The sequence below is a fragment of the Hippichthys cyanospilos genome, chromosome 19 (assembly GCF_059441005.1).
Source record: "Hippichthys cyanospilos isolate Australia breed blue-spotted pipefish chromosome 19, RoL_Hcya_1.0, whole genome shotgun sequence".
NCBI classification, from domain to species: Eukaryota; Metazoa; Chordata; class Actinopteri; order Syngnathiformes; family Syngnathidae; genus Hippichthys; species Hippichthys cyanospilos.
The window spans coordinates 14,190,592-14,205,292 of record NC_142387.1 but is presented as its reverse complement, the minus strand read 5'-3'; positions in this window follow the sequence as shown (position 1 = coordinate 14,205,292).

The window sequence follows — 14,701 nt, the reverse complement described above, 5'->3', positions numbered from 1 at the left end:
ATAGCGGCGCAGGATGGGGCCGAGGAATTTGCCGCAACGTCGCGCCGCCCACCTCGAAGGACGCGGGAACAAAGTTTGGGATCACTTTCTAGCCTTTTGGAGCTCTTGTTTGCAAAGATAAGTTGCCACTGAGGGTTAGCTTACTCTTATTCTAACTTCTCTGTGTAGATACCATAATTCCCCTAATATAAGACACACTATCCTTTAAACGGTAACTTACCAATACCGTATTTGGGGATTTACGGTATATATGTATGTATATATATATATAAGTGGTGGTTTTAGTTGGGCTTGCCCTTTTTGACCTAATAATACAGTTGAAATTGGAACTGGACGCTTCCGGTAGTCGATTGGATGACATTAGCATGGGCGCTCACGTCTCACGCGCGTCGCAGCACTCTTTCCCCCGAGAACAAATTAAAGTAGCCGATCAAGTCGGGGAGAGTGGCGATCACCTTCACATAAACAGCTAATTAATTACGATCACGAGCAATGATAATGTGCGCGTGCCGTACTCTGCATACTCATCACACACTGTCGCACGAGGAAGACAACAAAGCTAGCTTGATGGGTGCTAAATGGCGGGGGCATTTAGATTCGGAGATTCTCAAAACATGGAGGTTGTACTTGTTCCTAAAGTTACCTCAACCAGACGTACGGCAAAAATTAAGGGTGTTTCCTTCCTATTCTTGTTTTTTTGTCTTTGTCCCATCATTGCTCGATAAGAACAAAAAACCAAGAGTGACAACAATTGTTTTATCATATCCTATCTGAAAATTTACTTTCAGAAAATCTCCACTTTTCCCCTAAAGTATTGTTTTTAAAAGATAAATTATGCAACATGGATGTTTTAAAGGTTTCCGAAAACAGCTTATTTGCGAAGCGGGAGACCTCCTCCACCCCGCACTGCAACTTAAGATGAATATTTTAATATTTTGGGTTTTTTTTTTTAATGAGGTCGAACAAGACGTGGCATTTCTAAGGATCTTAATGAGCTCATTTTAATGTGTTTCCAATCCGAACCACGCGAGGCAGAAATTACGCTATTTATTAATGTATAATTGCATCCCAGAGCGCATCCTTTTTTTTTTTTTCGTAAAAAGAGACTATATATTTACATATATTACACGCAATTGCAGGGGGAATTCCGGATTGCCAAGCACGTGTCCCGGAATTGAGTCAGAACGCCATGAAAGAGGCGGGCTAATGCTAATGTTACGAATCCACTCCCACCCCGACTGGAAAGTTTGCGGGAAGACAAAGCGTTGGTCTGGATGCATCTTCACTTCCTCTCCCGCTTCGCGCGCTCATTGACGCGCCGACCATAAAGCGTCCGCCCGCGGCCTCGTAAAGCGAAGGCATAAAGGGAGCGGCCGGCCTTTAGCGGACCCTTTAGGCCTCCCATCAAATAAACACGGCGTCCTCCCCCGTCTCACCCTCACCCATCCGGCATCTGTATACGCCGCACGCCGGACCTTTAGATTATCCCGACTGTCACATTTCATTATCTCCGTCAGAAAAATATGGCGTAGGAATCATTAACATGGAAGCATTAACAAGTTTTATGCGACGTTTTAACGCGCGGGATGTTCTTGATTTGTACGTTTACGCCGCTTTCTTGGCGGTTGATGGGAAATTTATACAATCGTGGATTGATTTTAGAGCATGTAACCGGCGCCGACTCGGACTGAGGAGGGACTTGACGGTTGGGCACAAACAACGGATCGGAATTTTCCAAATTTGGCCACATTTTTGAAAGCTAATGAGCAACGTAATTGCCCAAATTTAAGATCCATGAGCCTCCCCCTTCTTTTTTTCTCCAAAAATCAAGGCCAAAAGGTACGAGTGCATCCTATAAACGATGTGCATATATATTTATTTTTTAATCCGACACCATTTGAGGAAGATTGATCAGTCAGTCACATAATTCGTGTCTTGGCGCACAGATGTGCATTTTTATACCAGCTGTATTCTGACTTAGAATAATTCTATTTTAGCGGATTAACCATATGAGTTCTTTCAGGTCTTTAGTGTAAAAATTTGCAAAAAAAAAATCAATTTGCAAGCATTTAGAAATAAATACATGGTGAATTGTTGAAGCTGTAGTAATATTTTATTCTCTCATTGTTTTTTTTTTTAATGCATTACAATGCATTACAATAATTATTACCGTAATTCCCCTTATATAAGACACACTTTGCATGGGTGTGTCCTATATACTGTAACTTAAAAAGACACAATATAACGAACAAGCAATACAATGAAAATATAATAAACGGAAAAAAAACATTCTGAAGGAAAATGATATCATGCTGCATATGATATCATACATCAGATGATATCATATATCATATGATATCATATCATACATTTTATATATAAAATGAAAAATAAAAAATAATAATCAAAGTCAACTTTATGGCCTTGTTTTCTCCCCTCTGCCATTGCCAGAAATTGGTATTTCTCAGGAAAGATTTTCAAGTGCTTGTTAGAGCATGAGAACGCCCGACAAAATATTTTTCTTCTTTTTTGTCGTCTGAAGTCTTTTCACATATTCCGTGTCCATCTTATTAGGACGAAATATTTTCCAGCGTCCGCACATCCGATGATTTTGTCCAACACGGCGACAGGTTGCCGTTCCCAATTTAAAAGTGTGTGAATGAATAATACAATAGACGAGACGGCATTTCCGCTGTCGTGCCCCCCCCCCCCCCAAAAAAAAAAAAACGCCTCTAATTCAATCTACTCCTGCGTCGTGTCACTGAAGACTAACCCCTTTCTCCTTGATAGGATGGCCTAATTAATGGCGGCCCTAATTAAGGCAGTCCCATTTCATTGGCTGCAAAGTGCAAGGCGCCAGCCCCATTATCATCCCCATGATAACTCAAGTGTCCTTTCTTTCATCAGCGCTCCTAATGCTGTAAAATAGCAGCGCTGATTGTCCAATTTGCAAGAGTGCTCCGGGACCCGGAGGAGGGCAGGGCGCAATCAGACCAAAAAAAAAAAAAAAAAGTACTTTTGCTCAAGAAAAGTTACGGCCCGATTTTGATATCTGATTACACTTAACGAGCGAAAAAAGACTCACCCTGCTGGGAGGGACAAATGGAACACGTACGCTGTCCATCCGAAGTGAGATCTGTCAGGAAATGAGCTCCCAATTGAAATGTCACCTGCTGATAGGTAGCCCGTATCTCCCTGAGCGCCACTCTGTTCATTTGTGTCCACTAGTGTCCATTTTGTCTCAGCGTGAAGTTGACCGTATCCCACCAAATGTGAGACATCCTCGGAAAGGCCGGAATGTCCTCTTCTTAGTATGAAATCTCCAAAGAAAGATAAAGGCAAAAAACAAAAAGGCCGCTACACTGGACACACATTGCTGTGTCTCCGGAGGACATGGCACCACGAAAAAAAACAAGAAATACCAAAGAAGAGGGATTCTTTTCACGACAGCTTGATCTAGAAGCCATCACTAGTAACCCTTTCCAAAAGACAAGTTTTGACTCAGATTCTGTTCTTTAACCCCAGTCTCTATTATTGATAACTCTGACGTGGACGCTGACTTTACTTGCACTCAGACCTTTGTGACTCGAATGTGACTTGAACTCTTAAAAGTGGACTTGCCTTGCTAGGATATGGTGTTCCACAAGGTTCAATTATAGGGCCCCTGCTAAACACACCAGAACTTCGTAGGGTAGCTCGGTAGAGTAAAAAATAAAGACAAAAAAAAAAAAGTCCTCGACAGTGGACACAAATTGCGGCTTCTCAGGAGGAATTGGTACCATGAAAAGAAAACAAGAAAAACCAAAAGGGAGAGATTGCTTGGTCTGTAAACCATTACTCCTTCTTTTCCAAAAGACGAGTTTGAACTCAGATTGCATTCGTTAGCTCCAGTCTCTATTATTGATAACTGACATGGACGCAGACTTTACTTGTACACAGACCTTTGTGACTCGAATGTGACCGTTATAAGTCAACTTGATTCAATAGACTATGGTGTTCCACAGGGTTCAATTTTAGGGCCTCTGCTGAACACAATAGAACACAGGTGTCGAACTCCGGTCCTCGAGGGCCGATATCCTACATGTTTTCAAACCTTTTCCCTCAAAAACACCTGATTCAAATGATTGGGATCATTTTGAAGCTCCTGCAGAGCTTGCTAATGAGCTAATCATTTGAATCAGGTGTGTTAGGGAAAGAAAACCGGAAAACATGCAGGATGCCGGCCCTCGAGGACTGGAGTTTGACACCTATGCAATAGAACTACGTAGGGTAGCTCCCGTGAGTCAAAATGTCTAGAATGTCCATCATAGTGGACACCAATAAATAGGCTGGTTTACAGTGAAACGTATAAAAGCTTTTAGGAATAAATTTACTGTTAATGCTCAGCCTACAAAGTTAGACACGTAAGAAATTACTTCTAAGGTGGAGTTTGGCGACAAAGGTTGTGTGAAGTCATTTGTAATAACGAGACAGTGCGCACAAACAAACCTTTGTCCTTTATTAATGAAACAGCTCTGATTTTTTATTCTTTTGGGGCTTGCAAGAAATCAACACAGCTGCGGCGAAGGTGGCGTCAGGGCCAGCAGATGTTCTTTGTTTTATTGCAGTGCGCTGAGAGGCTTTGTGTTGTTTTTATGTTGTTTTTTTTTTTTTTTCCAAGCGGCCAGGGGCGTCTCAATGCACACGCCTCCCATTTCTTGACATCCTTCCTCTTTTTGCACCGAGCAATTTGTCCCAATGTGTGATATATTGACTCTTGTCCCTAATTATTCATGGAGGAGGCTTGAGAACCGCTTTGAACGGGGCCGACAAGGAAACAAACAATTCGGACCGCCGCTTGATCGTTGGAGGCGGTCGTTAGAACGTCAAGCAAAACTCATTTGCTGAGCCTGATGGCAGCGAAGCGTGTCGCTGCACGTTGGCTGTCCGGTTCGGACTTCCACCTGGATTTTAGATGGTTATAATTGTCGAGTGAGGAGGAAAGTTTGGACCCAGGAGCAGGCAGGAAGTTGAAAAGCCTTTATACGCAAAAATCAGACAGAAACGCAACTTAGAAAGTTAGATTCGGAAACTAAACTCACAGATAGTATTCCTACTCGCTCATTAAATTTGTAAACAAAAAACTAAGACGAGACCTCAGTCCTATATGACATAAAAAAGCCACCGAAAGACTCTACCAACAGCATAAATGTGGATGCAGTAAATACAGGACCCTATAAGATAAACATAATGAACAATTGTGAAGCGTTTGATACTAAGGTTAGTAATTCTATTTGGGTTTATCTTAAGTGAGGTTTTCCATATATGTGCCCCCCAATCCCCCCCACACACACCTACACACACAAAAAACAAACATATCTCAGAAACCCCCTGCAGTTTTTCCAGTTAATAAGCTCATTTGCATGTGCGCTTCTCTCCCAGCAAATCCTTCCAGCCGCTTGTCTCCCCAGTGGACTTTATAGGTGGAGTTGCCATTTGGAATATCTCTAGGCGTTCAAGTGTTAAGGCAGGCTTTGGTGAATGAAACTTCGCCTGTTGCCTTCAATGGGAGACCGGACCAGTAAAAAATGGAACTTTGGCATCTAAAGCCGTCAATGGCAGGGAACGGAGTTATGGTTTTCAAAGCTTTCCGGTTGGGCGACAGTAATCAACATTACAGTTTCATGCCAAAGTCGGGGATTGAGATTCGGGTTTGAGATATGACTGGACCCCATTAGCTCTCTGTCTCTGCGTCTCTTGGCCTTCAAGCGGACCTGGGCAGACCTGGGCCAATGCAAAAGGTGAGTTCGGCCCTCGCCTCCCGATTCCGGCGGGAGATAGCGCGGCGCATCCTCAAAACCCCGCCAAGGTCAAACTCACAATATCCGCCATCCTTCCAAAACGCTTGCTTTGGTCCAGATAAGTGCGACATGATGTAGCACACACGCCGCCACCTCAATAAATCTCGTATCGACACGCTCTTATCGTGTCCCGCCGCTGATATAGCCGTCTCCAAACGGCGACGACCATGAACAGGCAGATTCGGGATGGCTGAGGGGTGGGGGGGGGCTCCAAAGCGCTGATCTAGATGTTCTATTGACAGGTCTTCAGATGTGACACTTGAAGGTGATATGACTTGGCTGGAAGCGCCCCCTGGTTGCGCCATTAAACATTCATGAAGCTTTAATGTTAAACAAAGGACGGCGGCTCCAAACAGCTTTGGGTCAACCTTTTGACGTGTTTACGGAGAAAAAACAAAGACGACCAGGCTTTTTTACCTTGTTTGTACCTACAAACTTTTGGGGTACAAACTTTCCAACCTCTACTCCTTTAACCCTTGGATTTTTTTTTTTTTTTTAACTAGCCTGGCCTTATTATGCCTGGCTTATTTTGAGTCGTAACAACGTAGAATATGAATATATATGTGATTTCAAGCCCTCAAAATATTCAGTGGCATCAGCCCTATCATTTTGTGAGAAAATTAAACCCAAAGTTATTCAATCCTGCAAATTATGCTGACATTATATTAAGAGTTGCATTAATAAAAAAAATCCCTGTAGGAAAATAAAAGCTTTAATTTAACATCTAGTTCTTAGATCGAAGTCTTTTGCCAACTACAAATCCCACAGTGCATTGCAAAAACTTTGTATTATGGGAGTCAGGCTAAGCCACTCAATGAAGTCCCCAAGACAGAATATAAAATATCATATTTCAATCAATCAATCAATCAAATTTTATTTATATAGCCCTAAATCACCGAAGTCTCAAAGGGCTTCACAGAATGAAAAGAGGTCATACAGAGACATCTTTTCAATGTAAGGTACACAACAGCATCCCCTGTCAAAGCTCCCAGAAGGGGAAGGAAAAACTCAAAAACCCCAATTTGGGGAAAATCAGAAACCTCCAGAAGGGACCACAGGTGGGAGGAGCCCCCTTCCAGGCCCACAGGTTGAAGTGGATGCTGCATGTACCGAACACAGAAACAATATAAATTACAGAAAACATATTGTGCTATATAGTGCAGTGATGTCTTGACAGCAGGCAAAGCCATTGGGCAGGAACCATCCCGCATTCCAGCCAGGTGGACCGCAGACGGCTAGACTCCTAACCCGTGATGGTCGACCAGCGCAGGACCCAATGGAGGCGGTCAAGTCAACCCTCACCATCTAGCTAGCCCCCTCTCCCGGCCGGAAGAGGGGGGCAGGAAAAAAGAAGAAGGCTGCAGACAGGCTAATTTAACTAAATGCTTTTGAGTATAGATGTGTTTTTTATTTAGACTATAGTATTAAGAAGAAAGGGTTTCGGGCGTTAACACCGCTACGTAGCTAGCTAATATCCAGCTCGACTGATTTGTGTAAAATCTCATTAAAATGAACATGTTTTCAATTATGAAAAAACCCTCTTGATTTGTCACACAAACCCTAGTTAAGAGTCCTTTTCGGTTGTTGATTGGTGATTTTAAACAAAAACATATATTTATGAGCAAACTAAGCGATATTTAATAGAATCACTAACTCATTGAAGTATTTTTAACCGTTTACTGAACACCACGTCTACATCCTGAATGAAAACTGTCAAAACACCAATGCAAAACGCAAACACTTTTTCGTAATCGTCTCCTTTAAAGGTGGACGGACGGGCATCATCTGAATTCAATGGACCGTCTTTGGCGGCATAAATAATGCATGGCGCCCGCTTCGGGATGTGAAACACGTGAAGCGTATTGACGAGGGCCAGCCGTGCCGGCACCTGTCGCCGTCCTCCATGTTTGAAGGTCACGTGACGGTGAAAGCAGATATCGTGAAAATACGTTGAGGAAATATAGAAACAGCCACAATTTATACTGAACACCGGGTGGACAAAAGTAATGGGACACTTCTCTATATAAATCAATCCGCAAATTACCTTCTTAATGAACTAGCATAGCGGCTAACACAGCTAGCATGTACTTTTGAGTGCAATTTTATAATAAATTTATCAAATTTGGTTTTCTGGTACATTAGCATATGCCAAGTATAGCAGATGACAAAATATTCCCAAAATAATCTGCTGATTCCATTTTTAACCAGTTAGCACTGCAAAACACACAAATAACATGTCCTTTTAGGTCAAAACTAGCCTAGAATCTAGAGTAAAATCCTGCTGCTAATTACAGTATTGTAAAATATTTATTCTGGAATATGTATTTTAAAATGTCAAGTTTTCTGGTGCCAAATGCAACTGATAATGATAAATTTCAAGTTTGTTGTCAGATGCTTTAGTGCTTTCTGCTAATTCCATTCCTGAACAGTGCGCATTGCAGCTAACACAGCTAGCTTGAATTTTTTAGTAAGAACGAATAGCTTTTAAACTCTTTTGAATTTGTGTAATGCTTAAATGTAAAGCAAACACACACACAAACATATACAGTATTTCCTACAAGTTTCTTCTAATTATCTTCTTGATTAGTTAGCATTGCAGCTAACACTATTAGCATGAACTTTTGAGTAAAAATGAACAATAATTCACAACCCTGCTGCTCTCAAACATTTTTGTTTAGGAATATATATTTATAAAATGTTAGTCTTCTGTTGTACAGGGATGGTAGAAAATATAAACATACACAAATCAAAATTTGAAATTTTGGCGGGAAAATGTTTTCTTTTAATATAAGTGGCCTATTTTTCCTTTTTTTTTGTTTTTTGCTCCAGATATGTTCTCCATGCCTGGAGAATGATACCAGGCATCACAATGGAAGGACCTGAATCCACTGTTGCATTGTGGGCCGCCACGTCCCACCAGAGCCGCTCCGCATTTTATCAAACTGCGCAGCCCGGCGCCGGCCGCGACCGGCCTCAGAAGATTTGTTAGCCCCTGGCCCGCTTTCATCCTTCCCCGCATGGCCTCTTGCCCGAGGACAAGAGCGGCCCGGCGGGTGTCCTTACCCGGGCTTCGCCGTAATCACCTGCATCTCTTGTCCGTCGGCGACCCATCAGCGGTGATTTAGCGAGAACCGAATGGGCGCCGCGGCCTTGCGCGTACAGCAGCTTATCTCGCACGTCTTTGAGTGGCTGTCAAGCGGCTGAGCGTCCAGGCGCCTCATTGACATTGCGGCGAATGTCCCGCATCTGCCTTGCCTAATTGAACACGGAATTACCCTATTTGGACGCACTTTGTAAAACGGCGCTTAAAGCAGATGAGCCGGCCGCTGACCTCTGGAAGACACCAGACACATGTCCACACCGAGGATTGATTGTCCTTCAAATTTGGATTGGAGTCTTTGAGGCTAACGCAAGTCACTGCAATTGCTTAAAGTTGCCACAAGATGGCAGCAAAGTGGCACACTTAACCTTTGACATATTCTTTGATCGATGTTTTACATAAAACAAGATTGCATATATCAGAGAAACCAAGGGTTGAAAAAAAATCTCTCGTGATGTTAATTAAATTGTAAAAATAATGAAAATATTATCCATAATAATAATTTGAGTTTGCCCAGCCCAAGACAAAACTGAAATACCTTAAATTTTGAGGCAAGGCGGATACGTTTGAAAAGTACTTTTGAGACCAGTCTCGAAAAAGTAAAGCCATAATATTTTACACAATTTTGCAAAACCATACTAAAGGTGGCCACAGGTAAACTCAAACAGATACAAAACAAACAAACAAACTGCATCTTCAACAAACAAAAAGACAAGCTAGACGCTTGGATTCCATAAAAAAGTCATTTATCAACGTGTCATCATCAACCCTGACCAAAAACGGCAACATATGGCAAGAAAGCAAAATCATCCGAAAACTTGGCAGAGCACAAGACAGCAACAAAGCAAAAGAGTCGCAAAAAGCCCGAGGAACTTTTAAATACAAGCAAAGTGACGAGACAACAAGTCACACCTGGCTGGAGGCAGCTGATTGGTTGACACAAGCCACAGGTGGAAAACAAAACCTAACGAGCATACAAAGCAGGAACTTGACTTAAACCCACCCCCAAATATGTAATTAAGTATATATTTATATATATAAACAACAACAAAAACCTTCGATGTGGCCCCAAGGCGGACGTTATTCGGACTGTTCCTTTTGTATTCTCCGTTCTTTTCACCTCCCCAAAGAGATGAGCTCATATCTGTCTCGTAAACGGGGTGACGTCGGACTCCATCACTTTTAAAGTCAAAGCTGCATAATGGAGGACGATCGAGCGCCATTTGCCGTCATCGTGATCTTCCTAATCGAGACAAAAGCCCAATGAAAATTTTAAAGCGAGAACTTCCTGGCAACGAGAAGCTGCAAAATCTGCGAAGCGCTTTGCTGCCCTCTTCTGGTTAAAAATATTAAGCAGGGAAGGCTGAGATTTATTGTGGCGAAAAAACGCGAACACTTGACTATTTCTCTTTATGAATAATAATAATAATAATAATAATAACGATAATAATAATAATAACGATAATAATAATAATAATAATAATAATAATAATAATAATAATAATAATAATAATAATAATAATAATACAAGGACATCGATGGTTTTAAGACAGATTTTATGTCAAGGTTTCAAATTTGTGCTAAAATTTTAATTAAGACTTTCATTATCATCATAAATGATTTATGATGATCAATCATAAATTATGAACTACTCATGTGATATTTAATTAAGGCGTTCAAGTCTCTGCGTTTGAAAATAGGATTCTGTTTTGAAGTTTGGGTTACAAGTCTTTGTTGACCTTTAAATAAGGTTTCTATTGTGTGTTTATATTAGGGTTTTAGAACTTGCTTGAAATTTCAAGTTAGGGTTTCGGATCGGGATGTCCAGATTAATTTTTTCAAGGTAGGGTTGCAAATAAGGCCGATACTTTGTGTTTGGAATTAAGGTTCTCTTTTGAAGTTAGGGTTTCAAATCGTGTTTAAATGTTGTTTTCTATTTTAGGATTACGGATCTCAGGCTGGTTTCAAATTACAAATGGGGGTACCGTATCATGTTTTGGATTTAAGGTTTTTCTTAAATTCCGAGCTAGGCTTTTAAATAAGGTGTCAAATTTGTATTGTGTGTTTATATTAGTGTTTTAAGACTTATTTAGCATTTCAAATTAAGGTTTCAGTTAGGTTGGCTTCCAATTGATGTTTCAAGCAAGTTTTTTTCAAAGTTTGTGTTTCAAATAAATCCCGTTTTTCTTTTAAATTCGTTTTTAATATAGTTTTGTGTTTTTATCCTTGAAATGGTCGTTGCAAATGTAATAGTTTCGAAGGTGAGTTTTGAGAAAAGGCCTGCTGCAGTTGCAATCTTCCAGAGGATGGCGCCAGATACTCAAGAAAGATTCTTTTCTTTTCTTGCTGATCCTTTGAAAGGCCTTGAAGTCTCCCACGTCGAAAAAGAGCAAAATCGCTCTCTCGGCTGGCGCTTTTATTGTCCATTAGAGCTTAATTGACAGAAACGGAGGCGCAAACGTGCGTGAGTTACTTGGATTGGATTAATTCTGACAAAAATAATAGCAAAGTGAGCAGCGGTATGGTGTTGTTTGTCGGTTTTTCTTCTCTTCCGCGGGCCATTTCATCTTGGTATTTACATTTCCCCGCCGAAAAATGATCTGATAGATTCAGGGACGCGCATCAATTTGTTTGCTCCTTAAAATGCCGATTCACATTGCTTTTTGGTGTTCACCCTAGGACCCCGTGCCGAAATTGGAGATCCGGGCGCCAACATGAGGGCTAGCGGAATATGAGTCGCGAGGTGACGATCATGCTGGTGGATTTTCGTAACGCCGACCTCGGCGGCGGACGGGTTGCTCTCGGCGCGCTTTCAAGTCACACCCTGCAAGGCCATCTGGACCCTTCCGATTTGCTCCCTTCTGCGCCGTTCTGCTTCCCCGCGGGGGGGCCGCGCGCTCCACCTGTGCTTTCCACAACATGCTCCCGAACAACAGAGCAAAATGGGTGGAAAACCCATCTCCGGACGAGCCGGTGATCAAAAGTAACTTAAGATCGTTTGCAAAACTGTGTGTTTTTTCCTATACATAGGGTATGTACACACGTTAACCCTTAAGCGATATTTTGACCATTTTGGGTCGTTTTCTTTTCGACAGCGTTTTTGCGGTATTTTAGCCGAGGAATTGCACTCTCCTGGTAGTGTGTTAACAAAGTGGTCATGCCATGTTGAACTTTGACATGTCGCAATCTGGGTGAAATTTCAGATCCCTAGCGTTTTCTTTCAACCACTTTTAGTACTACTTGTATTTCTGGTCAAAATCCTGCACTCTTGCATGGCGTTCTGATTCTGATTGATTTGATTTGCTTCTCGTGATGCCATACTCATAAATGTCGTTTGGATTCGTTCTTGGGTTAAGATGGAGACAAGATCTGTGTTTCGCAGCATCTTCTACCTCCCCACTCTAGGGTTCCGCTAAGCCTCTCAGTCACAGCTTCTATCCACCATCCCTCACTGCAACAGTTGCTCAAGCAGAGTACAAGATGGCCGCCATGCACAGCCTTTTTGGCTAGGAATTAAACAACAAACGCGAACACGTTTGGCTTCTTCTGCTCGTCCAAATAAGCAGGGGCCAGCGGGAAGTCCAAAACCTTAGCGTGAACACATGGCGGAAGGAGCTTTAGTAATGCGTGTGCAGGTGCGAAGGCAAACGCCGTCTGCTAGCGTCCCGCACGGGACGGCGACCTCCTGAAAACCTTGACACCGCTTGCGGTAGAAAGGTGTCAGGACACTCGGTGACTGGCAGATGCCCGCGGATCCACGAGCCAAAAGACCTGGACCACTAGCTGTGTTTACACGGCAACATTTCGTCCAGAAGTCCGTGAGCGATCCATTGCGATCTGCCGTTTGCATGCTTCGTTAATGCGATCGGCCGTGTGATACGGCGAGTGATGGTGTGATTCGTAAAGGTGGCCTTCATTTGCGTATTTAGCACAGTACTTTTATTAAAACGACTTGCCGCCATTTTAATGTGTCTATAGGACAGCGTCATGAAACATTTACGTCCGCAGCCGGGCAATCCGTCGCGTCATTGACACGTCGACGTAATGATTGTTTTAGGATGAGAAGACTCGTAAAAATACAATTCTCTGAGGACTGTTTTACTCTTGGTGACTCGCACGTACCCGTAGGACCATCAGCCAAAAAACCTGAACCACGAACGTATGACTCTGCCAAATTACTTGCCATTTGTTGGCGCTTTGGATCCTTTCTTGGAAAAGAACTATCAGTCTCAAGGTTGGAACAAAATTCCCTGAGGACTTTGGGACACTAACTCCCTGATGCACATGGAACCATGAGCCAACAGACCAGGACTCTGGACTAAAGGATTTGCTGAATTACTTGCCATTTGTTGATATTTAGTATCTTTTCTTGAAAAAGAAGTATCAGTCTCAAGGTTGGAAAGAAATTCTCGGAGGACTTTTGGGCACTCGGTGACTCGCAGATACAGACGGAACCATGAGTCAAAAGATTTGGACCATTGACTTAAGCATTCTCCAAATTACTTGCCATTTGTTGGTGCTTTGGATCATTTCTTGGAAATGAACTATCGGTCTCAAGGTTAGAAATATCCTCAAAGGACTTTTAGACACTTGGGGACTCGCAGATGGCCGGGGAACCAGGCGCCAAAAGCTCTGGACCACCGAATAAACGATTTGCCGAATTGCTCTGCAAGAGCCAGTTCCTCAGTTAGAATGAGATTCCTAGAGGACTTCTGAGGTTGGATTTGTCGGTCCGACAGGCAGTTTTGCCGATCCATAGACCGCCCATGGAATCAATCTGAGGTCTCGAAGGACACGAGTAAAAGACAACGGTACTTTGCCGTTCATGTTCAAGATCCAACGAAGCGCGTGGTCAAGAAAGGAGAAGACTCCGGCTCCCGTATCAGCACCTCCATCACGAAACAAATTTTTGGTTTTGAAGGAAAGTAGAACGTATTCATGATGCCAACACCAAACGGAAATTAGCGGGATCTAGCGTCAAGCAACGCCCCGAACAAGAACCCAACCCGGTAAACGACACGAGACCGTCGCAGCTTTTGAGAGTCAAGCTTTCAACTGGTAAAGACGGCTTTCATCCACTTTCCCAGCTCACGACGCTTCCAATTTGACATCGGATGAAAGCCGGAGGGGAACTGTTGTCTTGGTCTTTGAAAAAAGCCAAGGTACAAGACTCGAGCAGGCGCCGCAGGTGGCCCGCGCGGCGACGTTTCACTTTGCATTTTTTAGCAGCGTGAAACGAGTCGCAAATAACCGAGCCGAAGCTTGTTTCCGGCGAGTCCGCGGGGGGCTTAAAAACATTTTCCATTTCCGTGCGGCTGCCGCAGCAACCCAGATGTTTGCAAGGTTGAACCTTTGAGGCCTCTTGCGTAAGCAAATGTCGATGCCTGGTGGAAGGTTAGAGATGGTTAAAGAAGATTCTTGATCTCATCAAGGAAAGTTATCGCTAATGTGGGCCAGCGCCGAGGCTCCGACATCCCTCAGCTGCTTCGCCACTGGGGGTCACGTGTCATGTTTTATTCCATGTGACATGCAAATGCCTTTCTTACATCAAACGCGACATGTTCTGCTTAATCATGCGCTCGCATGGTGCGTCCAGATAGAAACCCCGAGGAGAGGCGGCCGCCTTTTTCCCCTTCCCTTTTTAAAGCTCGGCGCCGGCCACTGAGGTCCAATTAGTTGCAACATTTGTTGGCCCTTATTAATGGCGCTCGGATCAATCCCGCTACTCGAGGTCTATGTTTAAGTCGAGATCGCCGAAATA